Source organism: Theropithecus gelada, chromosome 8 (assembly GCF_003255815.1).
Source record: "Theropithecus gelada isolate Dixy chromosome 8, Tgel_1.0, whole genome shotgun sequence".
NCBI lineage: Eukaryota > Metazoa > Chordata > Mammalia > Primates > Cercopithecidae > Theropithecus > Theropithecus gelada.
The window spans coordinates 73664630-73690230 of NC_037676.1; the positions used below are offsets into that span (position 1 = coordinate 73664630).

At 37.5% G+C, this 25601-nt stretch overlaps 1 protein-coding gene and 1 pseudogene across 2 annotated transcripts in view; both read right to left on the reverse strand.

The window, feature by feature from the left end:
* The window catches only part of EYA1 (EYA transcriptional coactivator and phosphatase 1), a 335219-nt gene that overhangs the window by 237065 nt on the left and 72553 nt on the right, over positions 1-25601 (reverse strand). The gene's annotated exons all lie outside the window — the stretch shown is intronic.
* LOC112629779 lies at positions 6679-7091 on the reverse strand (annotated as a pseudogene).

Below are 25601 nucleotides of genomic sequence, written 5' to 3' on the forward strand. Positions count from 1 at the left end.
AAACAAGATTCCCAGATAATGGAATCTTATTTTCTTGTTTGTATATGCTATCATAACATATATGCATGTGCCCTTCTCCAAGTTGAACCAGAAAGTATCTCAGCTTGTAACTCAGAAATTCATAAGCTGTAGGCAGTTTCTGATTCTGCCTCTTTATCTCAGGATGACTATAATATAATGTGGATCAATTAACAGACAGTTGTATTGATTCTGAAAGTCAAATTTTTTTCTGGCATCCATCAAAAGTTCTGCATTTGCAGATTCTCAATTTATGTTATATTGAGCATGAACTTAGGTATTACAGCAGGTACTTTGCTATGGGTTTCATATGCATTAACTCAATTAGTCTTTATAATATCACTATGTGTTGATGTTACTACCGTCAACGATTTACAAACAAGCCAACTGAGATTCTTGAGCTTACTTGACCAAAATCACAGAGTTAATACACAGAGTGGGAACATGTGTCCCCTATTTATCATGTCCTGGTCAATACTGAAGTCATAATACCTTATCTCTGAAATACTTTTATTTATGTGTATTACAGGTCACTTTTTATTTTCCCATTATTTACACTCATAACAAAATGAGAACCATTACAGGGGACTCTATTACATACTCTCAACTAATGAGAATTAATACACTATACAGCAAATATTACCAACAAACTGGCTATCAACAAGACTATTTTAGAAGAACTACTTATAGTAGAATCTGCCACCCACACAGAAAAAACAACAGAAGAATGTCATGGCTAGGTGTTAAAACACCTTTGAGAAAATGGTCCAGGATAGAAAGATAATGATGAATAACCCAGCATCCCTCCACCCCAATATCCCAATATTATGTGGAGTGGGATGATTGGTCAACGTTCTACAATGTCTAGCCGGAAAAAATCTATGGCAGAGACAGATTGGGATTTCAGGGATTTGAAGAAAATTGATTTTTTTTTTTTTTTTTTGGATAGTCTTGCTCTGTTGCTCAGGCTGGAGTGCAGCGGCACAATCCTGACTCACTGCAACCTCTGCCTCCCAGATTCAAGCAATTCTCGTGCCTTAGCCACCCGGGTAAAGCACGTGCCATCATGCCTGTCTAACTTTTGTATTTTCAGTAGAGACAGGGTTTCGTCATGTTGGACAGGCTGGTCTTGAATGCCTGGCCTCAAGTGATCCACCCTTCTTGGCCTTCCAAAGTGCTGGGATTACAGGCAGAATTATTTTTAATACCTAATCTGCATCTGCAAGAGGACAATGACTATACACAGGCCTCTATAACACTGATTCAAAGAAAACTTACATTTCCAAGAATAATTCTCTCACACCCACTCCCCATGTTACGCTGGCCTTGCATATTTAGTGTTTGCCCTGACATGCCACTGAATGATATTACTATACACCCAGTTGAGTCCACCCTTAAAGCCTCCAAGTTCTGATACCCTTGGTAGAAGATATTTTAACATCTAATTTAAGTTTTGCCCTTATGCAAACCAGAATTTTAAAGAACATCAGGAAAGCTAAAGTGTTAGTGAGCAAGCAGACAGCTTTCTAAAGCATTTCTACAAACACCAATGAACTTAACCATTTGTTTTCTATAGAAAGGCCAGACACACAGTAATTTGAGTTCAAAAGCTTCTGTGATCTGGATTCCTGCATATGTGACAACACTGTTTCCTATAAAGATCTAGCGACTGAGTGAATGGTTGGTTTGCTATAGGCATTTGTTCCTAAGAAGTATAAATCATATTTGTGTTTATTCTACACCTATGCGCAGATAACCTCTATCAAATTAATTTACTGCAACTTAGGTGACCTGTGTACATAAAATGAGTTCTTCTCAAAGCTGGAAAACAAGACCCAATATTCCTTTCTAACAAAGCAAAAATGGTTCATGACCAGGATAAGTGAGGACTGAATCTTAACGTGAGTAAAAGCGGGCACTCACTCTTCTAAGGAAGGACATGTGGGAACACGGATATAGAAAAGACAGCAACAAGAAGACTCATTCTAGGGCTTTCAGAAAGCGGAACCACAAATGAAGTTATTGTTTGGCAGGAGCAGAACACAAGACCATAGATTGAAAGGGGGCAGAAATGGTGACCTAGAAAGGTGTTAAGTGGATAGATTTTGGCACTAAAAATGTAGCACACAGTATTGAAGATTTAGTCAACTAAGTGAAATTAAAATGTAAGGACAGGAGGTGCTGCCACTCAGGCCTGATCTTAGGTTGGAACGATTTGGTACCAGGACAAGAGGAGCACTAACTTGGTACTGAGTGACTGGGCATCTGTATGTGCTTCTTGCATACAGCAGGTATTTGATACAGCACCAGACCTACACTGAGGGGTTAGAATTAGCCAGAATTTTATATCTGAACTTATAAATGTATAAAGGGACTATACCCCTAACCATTGATGTTGGATTTGAACTGTCTACACCATCAACCAGATTTCACTTTGTGGGAGGTAGTGATATTAAAACTATCTTTAGAAAAATATTCCTCAAGATGGCCATTACCAACCTATTTGTGGAAACTATGCACTTTTAAATGCAATCCTAAAATGTAATATTTTTTTCCAACAGCTAGAGATGTTAATTCAAACCATGTGTGAAATTGGAGAGAAGTGGAACTCAAATCAGACCCTATCAAAAAACCCTCTGAGTTTTCACAAGATAATTTGCCCAATTTTTTTACATTGCCACTAGTAGAATACCTTTTGCATTGCTTTATGTTATGTTATGTTATGTTATGTTATGTTATGTTATGTTATGTTATGTTATGTTATTTTTTAGTGTNATGTTATGTTATGTTATGTTATGTTATGTTATGTTATGTTATGTTATTTTTTAGTGTGTATGTGTGCTTTGAGAAATTTTGAATCTGCTTCTAGAGTTTAGCTGAGTTCAGCTGTTAAAAAATTTACCTTCATCATCCATCCTCATTCATTTTAAAAATCCCATTCCATATTACCTGTTTTACTACTATTACTATACTAAATGACTTTTGCTAGCAAAGAGATTGGATTTTATACTTTCACTAGTGATTTAACAGAAGTTGAAATTGGTAGCTGAAGTGGAGACTTTAGAGTAACAGATAATCAAAGACTATCCAATAATTATTTTATTATTTTAAATAAAAACTATCGGTTAAGTAAAATGCAAAAGTAGACTTACCCTTAGTCTATGCTGAAGACAAAATAACATTTTTGTCTGGCTTGATACCTAATGACAGTAAGAATGTAAGCAATAGGAACTGATTTTTTTTAAGTAATGTTATTAATAATATTTAGGCTCTCACTTCCTAGATGTGTATTTCATATTGGGACTTTGATTTGTGTTGTCTTCACAAATCATTCTAAATTTTTTGTTGTTGTTGTTTTTGTTTTTTTGAGATGGAGTCTCACTCTGTCGCCCAGGCTGGAATGCAGTGGCTCAATCTCAGCTCACTGCAAGCTCCGCCTCCCAGGTTCACGCCATTCTTCTGCCTCAGCCTCCCGAGTAGCTGGGACTACAGGTGCCTGCCACCACGCCCAGCTAATTTTTTGTATTTTTAGTAGATATGGGGTTTCACCATGTTAGCCAGGATGGTCTCAATCTCCTGACCTCGTGATCCACCCACCTTGGCCTCCCAAAGTGCTGGGATTACAGGCGTGAGCCACTGTGCCTGGCCCATTCTAAACTTTTTATAAATTAACAAAGGTATGAGTTATATAGGCCTTCATCTTACATCATAACCTCCTTTCTACTCTCATTTTGCTCACTTCTTCTCTAGAATAATAAATTAGGAGACTACAATTGACTGAAACAAAGAAGCCTGAACTATACCAGTTTCAGACATAAGGACTTGGTAAATATATATATTTTTAAAACATTTGGCTTTATTTCTGAAAAGTCTTCAGAACTGTATGAAACATTTAAATACATATTTTGCAATATTATTTATTAAACATTCGCATGCCCTCAAGTTCAAATAATTTTTAAAACACCATTGATATGCTTTGGTTGTGTTCCCACCCAAATCTATCTTTAATTGTAATCTCCATAATCCCCAGGTGTCGAGGGCGGGTCCTGGTAGGAGGTAATTGGATCATAGGGGTGGTTTCCCCCACGCTGTTCTCATGATAGTGAGTGAGTGCTCATGAGGCCTAATGGTTTTATGAGTGTTTGACAGTTCCTCCTTCACAGGTTCACACTCTCTCCTGCTGCCTTGTGAAGAAAGTGACTGCTTCCCCTCTGCCATGTAAGTTTCCTGAGCCCCACCCCCTGGCAGCCATACAGAACTGTGAGTCAATTAAATCTCCTCTGTTTAAAATCACCCAATCCTGAGTAGTATCTTTATAGCAGTGTGAAAACGGACTATTACAACCATAATATCCACTGCCTCAAGAAAATCCACTATTGAAACACATGATGATAAAATTTTTCTCTGTATTTCCTGTTAAGCTGCAAATTTCAATAAGAAGACAAATGAACAGCAATTCACAGTCAGCAAAGATGTTAAAAACCATCTTTTGAATTATTGCAACAGCTGCTATTTTTAGGATTGGTAGTTATTTCTGGTTGCACCTCTGCCACTCAGATCTGCCTGTCTTTGGCCATTAGGTTCAGAGTGAACCATTGCAGTTATGATTGATCTTAGCATTACTGTCTATTTGCCTGAGACTTTCAGAACTTGAAAGCAATGCTAAAATATTTCACATTATACTTTACTAGGTCTTTATAAAATGCTCCTGCCCATATTACTTGTGGCTTATCTTAAAGTAGCAGCTTAGTTATCCTGCAATCTCAATTAACAGGCACTGAGCAACCACTATATGTCCAGCAAAACAAAAAAATGCCAAGTAGCTCCTACATTGCTTTGAAGTTAGTAGAGCTGTCATGCTCTGAAACCTCATTATTGATCATTTTTATATATATACACACACACACACACACACACATACATACATACATGTAAAATCAGTGATGGGCCCAACTTTTATGCTCCCTCCATCAAAAAAGATAATAACCCTCTTTATCTTTTATCACTCATCCCAGACCTTCCTCCTCTTTGGGGTCCTCAGCTTTCTCAACTTTTAATCAATCCAAATACATCTTGCCTTAGACTTCTACTAAGTCTACCTATCTACTATCACCACTTCTAATCTATTTTTTTTAAAGTCTGAAATATAGGCATTGGTAAAGTCTGCAAAAGGCCAGAACTACCACTTCAAAAGCCTTCTTCATGTATGCTCCAGGAATCTCAGACATCTCATCTTTTCACTAGTGCTACTTACTTCACAATGACTGACATTACCACACAGTAGAACAGCATTTATTCTAAACCATCCCTAGTTGTTTGCACCTCTAAGCTTTTCAGATTGATCTGTTTTGTGCAGTTCATATTTATTTTAAAAGTTCTATCTAATTGTATTGATTTAAGTTGTGATAATTCATCACCATTGAATGCTAATACAGGCATATTTCAGAAATAGTGAAAATTTGATTCCAGATCACAGCAATTAATGTGAATATTGCAATAAAGTAAGTCACACAAATTTTTTTGTTTCCCAGTGCTTATAAAAGTTAACACTATAGTCTATTAAGTCTGTAAAAGCATTATGTCTAATAACACAGTGGACATACCTCAATTAAAAATACTTTATTTCTAAAAAGTGCAAATAATTATCTGATCATTCAGCAAGTCTTTTGGTTGTGAAAAGTCCTGCCTCAATGTTGATGGCTACTGACTGAGCAGGATGGAGGTTGCTGAAGGTTGGGTGTCTGTGGCAATTCCTTAAAATAAGACAACAATAAAATTTGCCACATCAATTGATCAATTGACTCTTTCTTTCAAAAATATTTCTCTGTAGCATGGAATGCAAAGCCATTTAAGAGTCTTTTTTTTAAGAAATGGAGTCTCGCTCTGTTACCCAGGCTGGAGTGCAGTGGTGTGATCTTAGCTCACTGCAACCTACACCTTCCAGGTTCAAACAATTCTGCCTCAGCCTCCCAAGTAGCTGGGACTACAGGCGCATGCCACCATGCCTGGCTAATTTTTTGTATTTAAGAGCCTTTCATGCACAGTAGGACTTCTCGCAAAATTAAAGACAATCTTCTCAAACCCTGCCTCTGTTTTTCTCAACTAAGCTGATGTAATATTCTAAGTACTTCGCTGTCATTTCAATAATGTTCATGGCATCTTCAGTAGGAGTGGATTCCCTCTCAAGAAACCACTTTCTTGGCTCATCCAAAGGAAACAACTCCTCATTTGTTCAAATTTTATCATAAGATTGTAGCAACTCAGTCACATCTTGAGGATCCACTCTAATTCTACTTCTCTTGCTATTTCCACCACATTCGCAGTTACTTCCTCCACTGAAGTCTTGAACTCCTCCAGCTTACCCATGTAGGGCTGGAATCAGCTTTTTCCAAACTCCTGTTAATGTTTATATTTTGATCTCCTAGGAATCACAAATATTCTTAATGGCATCTAGGATAGTGAATGCTGTCCAGATGGTTTTCAATGTACTTTCCCTAGATCCATCAGAGGAATCATTATCTATGGCAGCTAAAGCCTTATGAAAAATAGTTTTTAAAATTTTTTTCCAAGATATTTAATCAAGTTACTTACAATGTTCACATTCCTCAGTATACTCCATTGAGGTGTTATCATTTGTTTTAGAATTTTTCTACATTCAGCTTAAAAAGTGTTTCCTTTCCCAAGAAACTGAACTTTTCTGTCAAATGCACATGAACAAATAGGAGAACTGGGTTCATAAAATGGATTCATTGCAAACTTTATGTGTAAATGCTAAACATCAGTAAAGTAGTTATTTATGCCATCTTCTTGCCATATGTCATAAAGCATAATTTAAAATGTTATGTGCCCTGGAGTTACGAATGCCGACAGAAAACACTTGTTGCACTTGTCCACAGTTTTCAAGTGCATGTTCTTCGACACCCACATGTTATCTATGAGGTTGCAAACAGCATGAGCTATGGGTAACGATGGTTGCCTTTGGATTCTACTTTCCCAGCTGGGAAAAAAAACTCCATTTCAAAAACTGGATTATCATGGTGGCCAACAATTATAAAGTGGAAGCTTCCAGACATTGTCTTCAATATATGGCTCCTGCAGTGAAACAACATTGTAACAAAATCAGTTCCCACAACTGAAACTGACACTTGGTGCATTCAGCCAATAACAAGACTTGAAAGTTGAAGTTACTCCTTGATCCATGGGCTGCAGAATGGAAACTGTGTTGGCAGGCATGAAAATAACAGTAATCTCCTTGTACATCTCCACCAGAGCTCTTGAATGACTAGGAGCATTTCAATGAAGAGTAATTTTTGTTTTAGAAAAAGGGAATATTTTTTCCTGAGCAGTAGGTCTCAACACTGGGCTTAAAATATTTAATAAGCCATGCAGTAGACAGGTGTTTTATCATCTAGGCTTTATTGTTTCATTTATAGCAAGCACAGGCAGAGCAGATTTAGTGTCATCCTTGAGAGCCCTAAGATTTTCAGAATGGGAAAAGAACAATGGATTCAACCTAAACTCACCGGCTGCATCAGCCCCTAATAAGAGAGACTGCCTGACCTTTGAAGCTTTGAAACCAGGCATTGACTTCTCTTTAGCTGTGAAAGTCCTGGATGGTATCTTCTTCCACAGGAAGACTTTTGTTTATATTGAAGCTCTTGTTTAGTGTAGGCACCTTCATCAACAATCTTAGCCTAGATCTTCTGGAAACTTGCTGCAGAAGTTCTGGAAACTTGCTGCAGCTTCTACTGAGTGTTTGTTTCACCCTACACTTTTATGTTAACCTCAGGAACCAACCTCTGTTAGCTTCAAACTTTTCTTCTCCAGTTTCCTCACCTCTGCCAGTCTTCAGATAAGTGAAGAGAGTTAGGGCCTTGCTCTAGATTAGGCTTTGGCTTAAGGGGATGCTGTAGCTAGTTTGATTTTCTACCCCGACCACTACAACTTTCTCCATATCAGCAATAGGCTGTTTTGTTTTCTTATCATTCATGTATTCACTGAAGTAACACTTGTAATTCACTTCAAGGACTTTTCTTTTGAATTAACAACTTGGCTAACCATTTGGCACAAGAGGCCTACTTTTGGCCTGTCTTAGTTTTCAACATGCCTTCCTCATTAAACTTAATCATTTCTAGCTTTTGATTTAAAGTGAAAGTCTTGTGCCTATCCTTTCAGTGGAACACTCTGAGGCCATTGTAGGGTTATTAACTGACCTAATTTGAATATTGTTGTGTCTCAGGGAATAGGAAGGCCTGAGGAAAGCAAGGAGAATGGGAGAGCAGGTGGTAAGTGGAGTAGTTGGAACACATACATTGATCAATTAAGTTCATCGTCTTACATGGGTATGGTTTGTGGCGCCCCGGAACCTTTAAAATCAGAGATCAAAAATTACAGATTATCATAACAGATACAGTAATTATGAAAATGATTGAAATATCAGAAGAATTAACAAAATGTGACACTGAGACACAAAGTGAGCATGTGCTGTTGGGAAAATGGCACCAATAGACTAGCTTGAGGCAGGCTTGCCACGAACCTTCTATTCATAAAAACTGCACTATCTGCAAAGCACAATAAAGCAGATGCAATAAAATGAGGTATTCCTGTATATAAAAAGGGAACAAGAAAGAGACCCACGGATGACCTTACCAGGAAAGAGCCTGCAATCTGTGGATACTGGAATTAGCCAAAATTATAACCATAAATGCATAGGCTAAAATGGAATTACATTTCTATAATGCTTTTAACTTCTGTAAAATGACTTCACAATTAAGCAAAGATTATGAACTAATAAAAATATGCAAAAGAAGAAATGCAAACAGCTAGTAAACAGGAATAAACATTCATTCACATTAATTGTCAGAGAAATGCACACTACTATACTGTTTATCACCCATTAAATTGAGAAGGATTCAGACCATATTTTGAATGTTGATGAAGGTACAGTGTCATTATAAATATTTTTATGCAATGCTGATGGGAATATAAACTGATGAATTGTCCTGGAATATGATTTGACACTACGTATGAATAGGCTTTCAAAGGTTACATGATATTGGACCTACTAACCACACTTCTGGAATAATTCCTAATGTACACGTGTTCATCATCACAGCAATAAGTATAGAAGCACAAATATGGAACAACCAGAATATTTAAACAGTGGAAGAATATTTTTAAAAACTGTGTGTGAATGGATTAAATATTATACTGTCATTTAAAATTATATCTTCAGAAACTAATTGGAGAAAATATCATAAAGTAAAGAATAAGAGCAGAATATGAAACTATCTATGATATGAGACAAATTTGTAAATTATACATGTACACACACAATGCCAGAAAGAAATATATGAAATATATGAAACACCAATCTGGTTATGGGTTTATGGGGAATTATTTTTGTTTTTTTCAAGTTTTCTTATTTATTATCCTTATAATTAAGATTCTTCTTTAAAACTATCTTTACATATCTTTATCTTTATCAGAGAAGGTCATAATTATGTGGTTCCTCTTCTGAAAACCTATCAGTTGGTGAAATGAACATATCTTCATTAATTACCTTTTCTGATTTATGAAGTTTTTAGTCTTCCAATATCAACTCACAAGAGATCATTTCATCAAGAATTAGTATATGCATTAAGGCTACTTTATGTTAAGTTGTGGACTTGAGTTTGACTCACTTTTCATCTTAATTACAGGCTCCTAATCTGTTAAAGTTCAATTTCTAAATTCATATGCTGACAATCTAGAATATACTCACAAAATTGGAAAATGAGCTTAATTGAAATATTAATTTATTTACTAAAAAGAACAGATATTGGGTATGCAAATAATAATTGAAGACATGAGGATTTGGGTCCAGGAACATATAATATATTAAGAGCAGTGTTGCAAGGACAAATAAAAAACACATAACTAATTTTTACTCTCAGAGTATGATGAACAGTATAGAATTTAACATAAACATAGAGAAAACAATAAAAAGGGAGAAAGAAAAAATCTCTCAGAAAAGAGAATATTTTACATTTGAAAAAGCATATAACGCTAAGAAAAATTCATTTAAAATAAATAGCAAAAATAAAAGTATAAGTAAGAAGCTTACGTAGACCTTGATTAACATGGACACAAGAGAAGCAAGGCACTTTCATAGATCTTTCAGAGGTTTATGTTTATGAAGAGAATGAAGGTCAGTGCACCCAGTTTGGAAGGTTAAATAGCCCATTACACCGAAACTTAAAGGCAAAACAACTGGAGGTGTTTTGAAAGCCAGTATAGCCATGAAGCGAGGAGAAAAGAATCCAGTTAGGTACAGTCTTTGCAGGAATTGAAACAAAAATTAAAGTTATGGAAGTGAGAACCGCATATAAAAGTTTGGCCGCAGTCAACTTCTACAAGATTTTTGAGATTCCTCCAGCAAATTTCACTTAATGGATAAAGATGATGCCAAGGGGCATGCCAATAATGAGCACAGGAGAATGTGGGGAGAAGTCCAAGGTTATGTCAGAGAAATGTGTAAAGTATCTTAGTAATTTGCCTCGAAATTTTCAAAACTGATTTAAGTAATTTTCTTCACATATTCCTTTGTTACCTCTGTCATCCACTCATCAACTCACACCAAGAGAAGTTCCTTAAACTCTTCACTGAAAAAGCATTTGAACATTTTTTGCACCTCCAGCATTTGTGATACAGAAGACATTGTTCACATTCTCCAGGTGCTCAATCTAAGATGAAGAGATCTATGTAAACAAGTAATTATAATAATTTGTGATAAATTTCTGGAATAAGACTGTGCTCAAATCACCAAATGTGATTCTCAATACTGGTATCCTGAGAAGGTTGAAAAGAAAAATTTTAACAGCCATGGCCTGCCACAGACCAAGCAACTCAAAATTCTAGGGAAGTAACCTGAGCATCAGTTTTAAAAGTTTCAGGTGATTCGAATGTGCAGCCTGGATTGTGTTCCTTTCTAGAGGAAAAATACTATAAAGGAGTAGAGAGCACTTATCTTTGTCTGGAGCAGGGAGAATATGAAGGCAAGCTTCTTACAAGGGCCAGTAACAAAGTTAGAACCCATCAGGCTTAGAAGGGCCAGGAGGAGGCATTTCAGACAGGTGGAGAAACTAATTCAACCCAAAGCAAGAAAGAACCTAATGAGCAGGTTGTCATGACTGGAAAGTGGTGGGAAGAAGCAGAGAAGGAAACCACAATGCAAAGACAGGATTTAACCAGGCTGTGAAGTGTTTCAAAAAGTGCACATTTTGTCCTATGCAAATGGAAAACCATTGTGGATTCTTCTTCCCTAATGAAAAGTTTCCCAAACACTGCTGCCATAGGACTGTCCCAGAAGCAGCTGTTTCTGTAGATATGGGGGAGACTTAGACAGCTCAACTTTAGCAAGCACCCCAGGCAATGCTGGTGATCCTGGAAGTTTGGGAAACACTGATTTAAATAATATGGTCTCTAGAGAATGGGGAAGTAGCTGTAGGGCCTTTGAAGTCTTTGGCTAGAAATCAAAGAACTTGAAAGTTTATATTTTCTGTTAATTGCCTTGTCTGGTGAAAGCTAGATATAAGGAAGAAAAAAGGCATATGCAAATAAAGCAATTGGTTATAAGTATAATGTTGACCAACACTGTCCAATAGAAATATAATGTGAGTGTATAATCTTGAGGTTTTCATGTAATTTTATGTAATTTTGTTGCAGGATTCTTGGGGTGTTGCTTTTCTGGCCAGAAACCTTTGTGGCCAGTGATTCCTTTGCCCAACAGGCATCCAAGTTTTGCTCAGGCTGCTGGGCTTGTTCTGCCCACTTGGTCTGGCAGGCTGCACCTGGCTCATGCTACCGGCCTGGATTCCATATTTGCCAAAGGGGAGTCAGGCATGGAGCAGCAAGGGGTGTGCGAGTGAGCGTGGGGTCTGAACATTGCACAGTCAAACATGCCAGCTGCCATGGTGGGACACGCAGCTCCAGGTGCTGGCACTGGTGCTGGCTCTCTGTGAGACTGTGGCCAAACAAGGCACACTGCAAGCAGCTTGCACAGCTAGCAACGGGGTATGTGGTAGCACCCAGAAACTTGGATATGCCAGGAACCACAGGACCCCAAAGAGAGAATCACAGCCCTGTCTTGGGGAGCTGAGCTCCCAGGTCTGGGCCCCCTGGAGGGCCACAGCTCTTCTCTCCTTCTCTTTGCCAGCAATGTGGCAAGCAAGGGGCATGTTTCAGCCCTGTTTGTGTTACAACTCTTTTAGCCTCACTATTTGAGGGGTCTCAAGTTCTTGTGCTGAGACCAAGAAGAATGATGTTCGCAGACAAGTGGAGGGTGAGAAAGATGAAGAGGATAGAATGGCTCAGAGGAGATTGTCAGGGGGTAGCTCTATTTTACAGCCAGGGTGTCTCTCGGGGGAAGCTCCATTCCCTAGCCAGGGTATCCTATCAAGTGTTCAGCTCCTAGCAGAGAGTAGCCCTCTCTGCAGACAGGTCATCCCAACAAGTGTTCAAGTCGCAGCAGCTAGGGTAGCTCCTCTCTACAGCTGGTTGTCCCATCTTCTGTCCAGCTCTGGCTGAGCCTGGGGCTTTTATGGGTCTCAGAGGGGAGGAAGTGCATGCTGATTGGCTCATGGATGACCATGGCTGGGCCCAGAAAGGGCACCACAAGTTCCCACTCCAGTCCTCAGGACTGGAAGCCAGCCCTTAGTCTTTAGGACCTCCCTGACCTAAAGGTGGGGCCCCTCAATGGGGACTCACCTCTTCTGCCCAGGAGCCTGTCTGCCTCCTGCCACTGTCCCTGGTGCCCAGGTTTCTTGAGTCAAGGGGCACCTGCGGGCCAGTATCTGAGCTGTCCTCAGCAACCAGTTGGTTTCCCCGACCATGCTTATTGGTGCCCAAAGTCCAGAAGAAGCCAAGGTGGCAGGAGGCTGGCATGCCAGTGCTGCTGCAAGTGTGCACACACCCAGCCGGGCTCAGCTCGGGCTCATCTCCAACTCCACTCCGAGATCGGAGTGGGTGCCAGGAACAGGGAGAGGCCAGGCAGTGGGAGCAGACACCCATCCCTGAGTCTGCAGGGGAATGGGAGCCTTCCCAGGCCCCCAAGTGTACAGAGGTGCAAAGATGCCCAGGTTCAGTGCCTTGGAGGGCAGGACTCCCACGCTCTATGGAGTGTGTAGATGGCCCCAGCTGCGCCTCCTTGCAGCCTGGGATGGTGGCTCCAGGTCATCGCTGGGCCCCTCTCTGCTCACCCCTCTGCTCAACTGTGTTGCTCTCCCACTGGCAGGCAGTTCAGCCTGGCCCTAGTGGCCCCCAGGGTGGCAGGCTCCAGGGGATTCCTCCTTGTCCCTGGCTCCCACTGGCTCCTGGAGTGCAGTACCACCCCAGGCCCAGCTCTGCCTTTGCCCTGTGCCCTCCGGGCAGCAGTGGTGGGTGAGAGTGGCAACAGGGGCCGGGGTCTAGGGTGGTGGAGGGTCCAGGCCTGGGAGCAGGTCCTGCCCAGGCATGTGAAAGTGGGGGTGGTACAGTCAGCTGCCTCAGGGACATGGGACACAGAGGACCAGTGTCTGCCATTGTTGCTTGCACAAACACTCCTGGCACCACTGGCTGTACCTCCCCACTGCAGCCAGCGTGATGGTAGCGGCTGCTGTGGACATCCCCACCACTGCCATCAATTTGAAATTTTTCTAGTAGCCACATTTTTAAAAGTAACAAAGATGTCAAATTAATTTCAGTAATATATTTTATTGAATCCAAAATACCCCAAATACTACCATTTCAACATATAATTAATGTCAAAATTATTAATGAGATATTTTAGACTCTTTTGTGTTTGCAATAGCCTTCAAAATCTGGTATGTCCAGAACATCTCAATTTGGGACTAACCACATTTCACATGTTCAATAGCCACATGTGGCTAGTGGCTAGCTACTGTATTAGATGGCACAGAGTTAGACTAAAGGTACATGGTTTTCTCATCCACAGTTTCAGAAGCCAAAGTGGTGTTCTGTGGCAATGAATCTCACAAGTAGAGAGAGAAATGTGTTCCCCTACAGAATTACTAATGTGTCTACAGACAATAGAACGGACTGCCTTGTAAACCTGAGTTCATTTTCACTAGATTGCTCTAAGCTGTAGCTAGACAACCACCCTAGTGAAATGCTGAAGAAAGCTTCATGTATCATGACACAAAAAGCTGGATGAGAAGATCTCTTAGGTTAATTCCAGTCTAATTTTCTATGTCTGATACTAACATTTGAAATCACACATTATGCTTAGTTTATTTCTTAACACATACATGCTTTCTCTCTCTCTCTCTCTCTCTCTCGCTCACTGGCTCTCACTCTCACACACACACAGAGGACACATATACACAAATATTTACATATACCTGTTAGGGTACATCTTTACTTAACTGCGATACATTCTCTAGTGTCCCATTTCTACTGGTCTGCCACAGTTGTCACAGAACAGTTTTAAACAGTCCCTTGGACCATTGCTGAATTCCTGAAGACAACAGTCTTTCATTGACTTTCCTTTCCTGTTGTCCTCATTCCTAAATGTTTTCCCTCTTCTTGGAGCTTTCTCACCTTCACGTTTTCTTTAGTGTAAAAAACATTCCTCTGTAGAGTTAAAGCTAAAGGAGAGTAATGACTATCTAAACTGGGATTCAAATTCATCAAATGTGCCTTTTTGGATCATTTCCACTACATTATAATAACAGAACCCACTAAACAGATTTTCTTTAGGTAGTTACTCATACAACTTTCTACTACCACATCTAAATAATCTTCCTCCAGATAGTACTCACCCTATTACCCTCCTCAGGCGCTGTTCTCCCCGAGGACTGCATTCTTCCACATCTTCTATCCTCCCTCCTCCCCAGTGGGCCCCTTCCCAAACTTCTCCTATAGCCATTTGCCTGTAAGTGACAAATTTCACCCCAAACTTCGTATCTAAAAAACTCACTGACTTTAGCTACTGATGCCACATTAATGCTTCTCCTCCACATTCTTGCTCGCCTTTAATGACAAATGTGCATTGCTGGTTTCTTTCACCTTCTTGCCTTGAGGTACTGTTCTAAGTTGCAAGTCCATTTAAATTGTCTTCATCAGAAACAGCCATCTTTCTCGTTTTCCCTGTCTGTGCCACTTACACAGGTAAAGGGCGCTACCAAGCCAAACTCAACAGGCAATGCAACGGGCCTAGTTGGCCCAATAGATACAGACAGAACATATTTAGAATGCATTGTAATGCTGGCATAATTATGGAATCTTGGTAGTGGGTATTAAGTACACTACATTAGCAATTATTTATCATCGAAGTTTTGTTTAGGGACAAATTTATTAATATAATTTGAGATTTCTAAGCCTCAACTTATTAGAAAATGAAGACAGCATAAAATATAAATTATAACCTACAGTAATCATTCTTTTAAATTCAATAATAGTATGCATTCTACACATACTATTTATCTAAAATTACAAGCCTTGTGTTTAAATTTACTTTCAGACTCACTTCCTATTGGTGATCTTGCAAAGGACATGTAGGACATTGCCTATTACATTTCTGAACATTACTGTCTATTTTCAAAACCAAGATTACAACTTCCCCCTGAGTAACACAGGATCATTTTTTACTCAGTTTCCACAAATACTAATATGTCTTATTGTAAAATGATATGTGGAACTCATATAAAGCTTCAAAGAAACTTGAAATGATAAAGTAGAACAATTTCATTTATTTTTCAAATGCCAGATATCTAAATTTAACATCTTTTCACTAAATAATACTTTACTACTGCCCACTTTGTTCAGAAAGGATTGAGGACAAATGTTAAATTATGTTACTCTTAAGACTGTATGTTTATTGCCTCTATATAATTATATTTAGAATGCAAATGCTGTTGATAATATTAAGGTAAACAAATAGAGTAGAAACTTCCTTATACAATGCAAACAAGATTTGAAACTGGCCACACCGTCAAAGAAATTGGTTAAAAGGAAGAAGAAGCCAGGTGTGGTAGCTCACTCCTATAATCCCAGCACATTAGGAGGCTGAGGCAGGCAAATCGCTCAAGGCCAGGAGTTCGAGACTAGTCTAGCCAACATGGTGAAACCCTGTCTCTACTAAAAATATAAAAATTAGTCGGGTATGGTGGTTCATGTCTGTAATCCCAGCTACTCAGGAGGCTGAGGCAGGAGAATTGCTTGAATCTGGAAGGCAGAGGTTGCAGTGAGCCAAAATTGCGCCATGCACTCCAGCCTGGGCAACAGAGTGAGACTCCATTTCAGATAAATAAATAAATACATACATACATAAATAAATACATAAAAGGATAATATAAAATGCACAATACTCAGAATATTTAGTTTATCTTTAAAATACATAAATTTATATTCACGATTAGTATGGTTTGAATGTGTCCCCTCCAAAATTCATGTCGAAATTTAATTTCTATTGTGGTGGTATTGAGAAGTGGGGTATTATGAAAAGTTTTTTTTTAAATCACAAAAGGCAAGGCAAAATTATTCACAAAGTTAAAAATAACTGTATTATTTATTCGTCCATCTATTCAAATTATTAGTTACCTATTGTTTCCAAGGTGATGGAAAGACACAGTTTCTACAAAACAAAACAAATGGTCACTTTCATATTTCACAGAATAAATGAAAAGATTGTCCATCAAACATTCTGCCCTAGATGGGCAACTGAAATCTTTTGCTCTGGAAAGATTCACCTTTGTGCAGGAAAATAATTTTGTTGTTTTATTAAAAGGTTTGAGAATAGAGCTAGCAATACTTCTGAAATGATGGGGAGATTAGTACTGAAAAACCTCATAACAGCTTTGATGGCCTCAGAAATACGACTAAATGTGACCACAGAAATATTCAAGCAACAATTTCTGGGCAACATAGTATTTATGTCAGAGCACACAAGGAAGAATAAAAGATTTTTGCATATATGAGTAAGCACAAAACATTCAAAAACAATGTTTATTCAGTAGAACTCTGTTCTTCTGAAAAGTTTTTTTCAAAAGCTTTTTTTGAAATCAGAAAAGGCAATGCAAAATTATTCACAGTAATAATAGAAGAGAATAGCACTTAAAATTTTCAGTTAACATGAGTGATATGAAGTATTGTGCATACATATAGTATGACTTGCCTCAATTATGTTTAAATCCAAAGTCTTAAAACGTGAATAAGAATAACATGCAATGACTGTAAAATATCAATAAGCATGTACATCATTTTATGTGAGCAGGTGTAGAGATATAATCCTTAATCAATATTCAGGACAGCTACACACACTACAAATGTATGACCACAGATTTATACCTCTTGACACAATGTTTCCCAATGGAGAACCTTAAAAGTGGTTTTCTAAATTAAACATGTTATTGTTTTCTCATTGAAAAGGAATAAAAATAATAGAGGAAGAAGATTTTTATATATGTTTACAAGAAGAAACTTTGGAGAAAAAGAGAACTCCTGAAAGTTAAGATATAGGAAACGGAGACTCACATTACTGTTCAGAAGTCTCCGTCTATTCTTCTTACCACTGGGGTTTGGATAAGAGTCATCTAACATATAAATTTTAAAGTGACTTTTTGTTTAAACTTTTATGTTTCCTCACAATGAGATTACTATATGGACCTTATAATATTTATTTCCATCATCAGATGAAACACCAGTTGGGAATAAAAAGGTACACAGTCATATTCTAAACCATTTTAGGCTTTTACGTTTATAAGTAAAATTAAGAATTTATTTTATTGTGGTATGTTGGAGCTGAGTTCTCCTCCAAAATATGAGAAAGAGAATTATACCTATGTTAAAATATATATATACATTATTTTAAAACATAGATAGAATTTAAAACCATATGTTTTTAAACAAATATTTTTAAAATATGAAAAATTAATGTGTTTTCAGGGTCCAACATTTTAAAATATCCCTTTTTTCTAAGACAATGTCTAATGGATTGGGCATTAGAGTCATCTTAGCAGTTTGCCAACTAGGGCATTGTTGCAGAGTATCAAATGTCTTATAAGTCAATATCCTTCTTTTGTGGTGTATTTTCTTCTAAGAAGGAACAATAACAAAAAATTACTAGTACCTAGGAAAAAGAGAAGTTGTTGTGTTTTGCCTAACATGTTAAACAAGTTATGAGCTATTTCCTGTTTCCAAGTTTGGCACCTTTGGAATCAAATGATTTTTCATGTCTCTAGGGTACTATTTAAAACGCACTATTTTGTAATTAATTTTGAGAGTTTCTTAATAAATGGTTCTAAGTGCCTAAGGGCTTCTTCCCATTAGAGTCATTGACTGGGGTTGAAAGCATATCAAAATACATCACATCTGAAGTGGTCATTGGTTGGTATGGATACTGGCAGAAATGATACATGATTATGCATGAGTATACATGCATAATCTGAAAAATTAATAGACTGATAACAATGATTTTTATACATTAGAACATCTACAGATTGAGTTTCATTAAATTTTCTGTAATACTTCACCACATTCAGTTAAGTCTTGAACAATTTGAATTTTCCTTTTGTTGGTTAGATGATTTACTAAGTCTCGGTTAACAGATGTCACACTGAATTGAACACTAGCAAGAAAGGTGTCTGTAATCCTGACTTGGACAAAGTTTGAGCTACTCAAGAGCAAAGTCTTGATGGCATAACTGATCCAAGGGCACTGGCAGAACTGAGCTAGACTACTATGTAGGTCTCCACATTTAAGTACTAAGACCACATTTATCTCTGTTTTCAAAGAAACACAGGGACATTCTTTTATAAACTATTTTTATACATTTGGATCCATGGGATTTATTATTAGAAAGGCACCTTAGAGATATAACTTGCCCAAGTTCATCCCATTAGGCAAAGAATAACCCCATAAATAGCAGAGATGTTGTTAAAACTCTGATGTCTGGTCTTCCCACTCACTACTCTCTCTCATCTGGTATGGTTTAGCTCCTAACTTTTGACTTCACATTTCTAAGCACACCAGCTTTGCAATTACAGGCCTGTGGAAATCATGTTGCAATTTTTTTATAAATAAGCTGAGGGTTGGAGTCCAATGGAAGTTTTATAATATAACCTAAAGTTACATCCCTCTAATAGAATTTCCAGCAGGTAACTGGTTAGAACTTGTCTAACCATTGTTTTCCAAAAACATCACAAACATGCATTGTGGATATACACAGTGCTACTGAACTGTATACTCTAAATGATTAAAATGGTAAATGTTATGTATGTTTTACCACAATAAAATATATTTGTAATGTCCATAAACATTTCTTAATGATATATTGTTGTTAGTGCTGTTTTCCCTGCCTATTCTTCCCTCCAGGTGTGTAAGTCCAATATGTTCAATGCCCAGTAATTCTGGGTTCACCGTGACACCTTTCCCTACTGCCTGCCCTAGCCTTTGAGATAACATGCTCCTCTGAGCTCCTACAGCACTGAGTCCATTTAACATTGCAAATTTAGTACTTATCAAATTTTTACATTTATTTTTAGAAATTTTATCACTGTGAATAAATTTTAAACCCTCTAAGGGGATGCATTATGTCTTATTTTTCTCCGAATATTCATAAACTCTCAAATTATTTATCTTAAAGTTAGCAAAGGCTACCTAAGTGTTTCTTGCTGTTGGCATGTTATCTAGCAGTAAGATTTAACGAATTCAATTGTGACAATCAGGAGCTTGGAACTTAGCATCTGACCAGGTCAAATGTTCATTCATTTATTCTTTTATTAATTCAAACTAATTATAACATATAGTATGTTTTAGGCACTCTAGTACATGTTAAATGCAGACATAAGTAAAAAAAAAAATCTGTCCTCAAGTTGCTCAAATCTTAGGAGGAAAGAAGAGCTAAAAACAGTTATATTTTAATGTGGTAAGTACTGGGTGTGTTTTATTCAGTTGGAGAAATGTCAGTGACTTCTTAAAATTGCGGGATCAAAGCTGTATGCAAGCACTCCTACCACTTTTTACATTTCAGCTTCCTCCCCTGTAAAATGGGTGTGAAAATAGTGCCTATCTCACAGCATTGTTTGAAGATCAAAGGAAATAATGCATGTGTCCTGCTTACCACACTTAGCACATTGTAAACACCCAATTAGTTCCTTCTGTTGCCTTAGAAGATGACACTGAACCAAAACCACACTCTGTTTTCTGAGATGTAAAATTAGTTGTGCTTGTGCATTGTAAATATATATGTACTATGCAGTCGATTGTTTTTACATTATCTTTTAGCACATTTGGACTTAGGTGAATGCCCATTAGGTGCATCCCAGACTCACAGGGGTTTCTCTTTCTCTTGGAATGGCCAGATATGTAAATGTGGGCCTCATGTGTCTATCACATCAGTGCCTTTGACTTTCCTCTTGGCTATAACTGACTGGTCTAAGCGTAGATACATGATCTTGGCTAGATCAATCAGATTCTTTCTCTTGATCATTTGATCATCAAAATGAAGACTCAAGAAATGGGAGGCCACTAGATCTGAGATATCCTAATGGCAACACTCTAAAGTTAGGGTCCCTGAATTGCCCCAGTGGCTCCCCTTCTAGAGGTTTGGTTGTTCACCAAGGCCTTTGATTCTATGAGCTATAACAGCGTCCATTCAATAAACCATCTTTTAAATTTGCCAGAGTCAGTAGCTGTTACTTATAACAAACAAACAAAAAATGTAACTAACACTGGGAAAGTGTTCTCCCTTTGCTAGTGTTTTCTAGCAAGACTGGCCAGATGGTTTCCCTTTCCACCAAAACCTATGAGAGTCTTCCTGAAGATGGCCTAATCAGAAGATCTATGTAATTGCTTTCCAATAGGATTTTAAAGAATAAAGGGAAAATTGCATATTTTGTTTCAAATGATTTGCTTTCTACTCTGGCTTTTACTTTAGCCTCTGAGACTTAGGGCAAGTCTGTATTTATTTACCTCTCTATCCCTGCCATTTTTCCATCAGTCAGTAGAAACAATGAGGTTTCTCTGATCTAACTCATAACTCACATATGAATTTCATAAGAAAAAGGGAGCCAGCTCTGAATTTGCTACAAGAACCTGAGTTTCTTTTTCTATTAGGTTGGTGTAAAAGTAGTTGAGCTTTTTGCCATTAAAAGTAATGGTAAAAACCGTAATTGCTTTTGCACCAACCTAATAGAAGGTGAGGTGCTTGAAGTATCTAGTCTGTAGGGCTCCTTCTGTAACTAATGTGACAATTGATTGTGTAACATTGATCAAAATAAGACAGATAAAAGAAACATTAATCTGATCTAGAAAAGATCAATCATGTAGGAAATACAAAGATACTTTATGTTTTTGTTAAATACTCAAGGATTAAGGGGGAAGATATCGCCATGATGTAACAGACTTAACACCGTACGGCTAAAAGATGTATGTAGCATTAAAAATAAAAATAGAACTGTATCTACTTATCTTAGTACTACATGATGAAAAAAATGTCAGATTTACCTTTAATTTCTGGTGAGAGCTACTGCTGTGGTTGCTCTGAATGTTGTAACATATTGAACAGCAGTGCCAATGGGCTTAAAAAAAAAAAAGGAAAAAGGGGAGAAAAACCTTACCCTGCAGACATTTATGTTTATTTTCCCACATCTTTAAAAAATTTATTGCTTTTACTTAACTCATCTTAAGACATTAGTAGTTCTTAAACAATGTGTGGTACAAAATGTTATATTTGGTGGTCCTGTTTCAAGCCCCAGAGAACAACAATCCCCGTAATAAAACTGATATTTCACAAGCCTCACAGGACTCAATTAGAAGAGAGTCTGAATTGCCTCTTACTCTGGGGAAAGGGTCAGAATTCAGATCATCTAGATAATATGAACACAGTAGAAAACAATTGTTATACAATTGGGTTATAAAATTAATTCAGGAATGATAGATGCCTGTAATCCTTATTAAAGTATGAAGAGTTTGTTATAAATTCTATACAAAGAAAACTGCAACGTAAGCTGATTGTTATATATTGATCTATACACATAATTTTAATATATGGACTGTATACATGTGTTTAAGGATTGCATAAGCATTATGTGGATGTAGATGTACATATATGTGGTTTTACCTATGTATAGGACATCTATATATAGAGGATCAGCTACATTAAACCTGGGAAAATAACTGTTTTCTCATAAATAAAACACAAAAGTGATCTAGTACTCAATTTTAGACTACTTTTGTCCTAGTTATATTTTTACTCCAAATAATGTTAATAAATTTTAAAATTGTTTCAAATTATTTGATTATGAGCACATTCCTCAGAGCATGGAGCTTCTACCTTCCCAAAGTATAAAAGTGATTTTCCCCCAATATTGGGGTTGGTTAGATGTCAGGGAAGGATGGGAGAAGAGGATGTTATCATATAATACAAATTAAATTTCTGGAGTCATGGCATACTTGCAGTTATCAAACACCCAACTTTAATTGTGATTTCAAATCCTGAAAACCCCTTTTATAGCCCATCTTTGTCTCCCTTATAAACTAGCCATTTAAACTGGAAAACACAAAATCACTGTTTGTGTGCTTATTGTAAGGCTTGTTAAGTCTCTTCCAAATATACATCTAGTCATGCGAAAGGTGCCACTGCCATTCCCTAGGAACCAAGAATCCTGTCTGAATCAGGAGAACTCATAAAAGCAAAGATCATTTGGACCTTAATATATGTTCTGTATTCAACCATAAAAACATTTACTCTATTTTGCAACTGTGTTTCTCTCTTTTGTGAAATTGTTCTGTATGCCTGTGCTAAGCTAGTGTTTACAGCTTGGTTTCTTTTTTCACTTTAAAACAAGGCATTCAGCCAACTTTAAACACTGCCTACTTCTAGCCAATTGTCCTCTTCTCTCTGTCAACATTTTTGTTAAAGGAAAAGCACATGACTAAATGTGATGTTTCTAACATATTTAAAAAGAAATTCTATGGAATGGTGGTGATGTCCAACAGATAATCACCACATATCATTTCCTTGAATGGTGCCCCAATAATTCTAAATTTCCTTGCTGTTTTGGGTTGTTTTAACCTTGTATGCAGTTTTAAATTAAAAACAGGTCAAAGCATAACCATGTATTCGTTAACTATTACAGATAAAAACCATTAAATACTAAAAAACAGCCATTATTATTATGCTAGAAACCAAGTACTTCACAGTGTACAATCTCACAACAATCTATTCTTCACAATATTATTATTTTTCTTCACAATAAGGAAATTGAGGCTTGGAAAGACTAAGTGTCTTGCATAGGATAACCGCCAGCTATTGAGTAATATCATCGCTGAAGTACAACTCAGGCTGTCTAAGCCGCACATTTAACCAGTACACCATGCAAATATGCATTGAGTACATGCATTTTAGATGTAGCTTTGAAGATATCTACATATGTATCTGTGAATGTGTATATGCATATATATTTATATCTTTATGTTCATTTATATTGCCACCTTACTATCTAGACAGACAAAGACTGAAAACACTGTACAATGGGGGTGGGAGAAGAGTACATAATTGTTAAACTAATAGTATAAAGCAATGGTTTACAAATATTTTTCCTGCAAGACATATATTCAAAACACACTCTCAATTAATGTGTTACGACTTAGATTAAAATGAGTCCAAATAATGTCCAACTCTACCATGGTAGCTTTAAATCCATCCTGTTCTTTCCCACTTGTAAGAACATAAAAGAGGGCAAGTACAATATAATAACATTACAATTAAATTGATTAATTCATATATGTATCAAACACTAAAAGAAATCGCAACAAAAGCCAAAATTGACAAATGGGATCTAATTAAACTAAGAAGCTTCCGCACAGCAAAAGAAATAATCATCAGAGTGAACAGGCAACCTAAAGAATGGGAGAAGATTTTTGCAATCTATCCATTTGACAAAGGGCTAATATCCAGAATCTACAAAGAACTTAAACAAATTTACAAGAAAAAAACAACCCCATCAAAAAGTAGGCAAAGGATATGAACAGACACTTCTCAAAAGAAGACATTTATGTGGCCAACAAACATGAAAAAAAGCTCATCATCACTGGTCATTAGACAAACGCAAATCAAAATCACAATGAGATACCATCTCATGCCAGTTAGAATGGTGATCGTTAAAAAGTCAGGAAACAAGAGATGCTGGAGAGGATGTGGAGAAACAGGAACACTTTTATACTGTTGGTGGGAGTGTAAATTAGTTCAACCATTGTGGAAGACAACGTGGCAATTCCTCAAGGATCTAGAACCAGAAATATCATTTGACCCAGCAATCCCACTACTGGGCATGTACCCAAAGGATTATAAATCATTATACTGTAAAGACACATGCACATATATGTTTACTGCAGCACTGTTAACAATAGCAAAGACTTGGAACCAACCCAGATGCCCATCAATGATAGACTGGATAAAGAAAATGTGGCACATACACACCATGGAATATTATGCAGTCATAAAAAGGATGAGTTCATGTCCTTTGCAGGGACGTGGATGAAGCTGGAAACCATCATTCTCAGCAAACTAACACAGGAACAGAAAACAAAACACCACATCTTCTCACTCATAAGTGGGAGCTGAACAATGAGAACACATGGACACAGGGAGGGGAACATCACACACTGGGGCCTGCTGTGGGGTTGGGGACTAGAGGAGGGATAGTATTAGAAGAAATACTTAATGTAGATGATGGGTTGATGGGTGCAGCAAACCACCATGGCACATGTATACCTATGTAACAAACCTGCACGTTCTGCACATGTAATCCCAGAACTTAAAGTATAATTTAAAAAGAGAAGGAGAAGAAAGAAGAAGGAAGAAGAAGTAGAAGCAGGAGCAGCAGCTCTGATTCAAATGAACTTTCCCTAGTGGCTCTCAGCATAGTACTACCTTCCAGATGAGCACACAACCCTGAAGCGATCTAAGGTGAGGACTGAATGGAACATAAAACCAAGAGAAATAGCAGAGGGCTATACATTTTAAGCCACTCTGCTCAGCAACTGCGCCATAAAGACTGCTCGGCCATCCCACAACAGCATGTTGTTTTGTAGTACGATGGAATAAAGCTTCTACCTAGAGAACTATATTATCAAGATCACGACTGTCACAGAATACACACTCTCAACCATACAAATTGCTTTTAATTCTACTCACAATCTCACTAAGCTATATATTAAATAATGACATCATATAAAATTGTGAAAATTATAATCTACTGTACTCTAGAATATACAAAATAATCTTTATAGCCAAAGAAAGGGCAAGGGTTTTTATTTCTCTCTCCCACGTCAAAGATATATAAAGGATTGTTTGTAATTAAAAGGAAAAAGAAAATCAAATGTACATGTTTAGCAATAGGAGACTGGTTAAATAAATAATGATCCACTTCCTACAGTGGAACACTCTGCAATGACTGTAAAGAATGGAGTAGAGGCCGGGCACGGTGGCTCACACCTGTAATCCCAGCATTTTGGGAGGCCTAGGAGGTTGGATCACCTGAGGTCAGGAGTTCGAGACCAGCCTGACCAACATGGTGAAACCCTGTTCCTACTAAAAATAC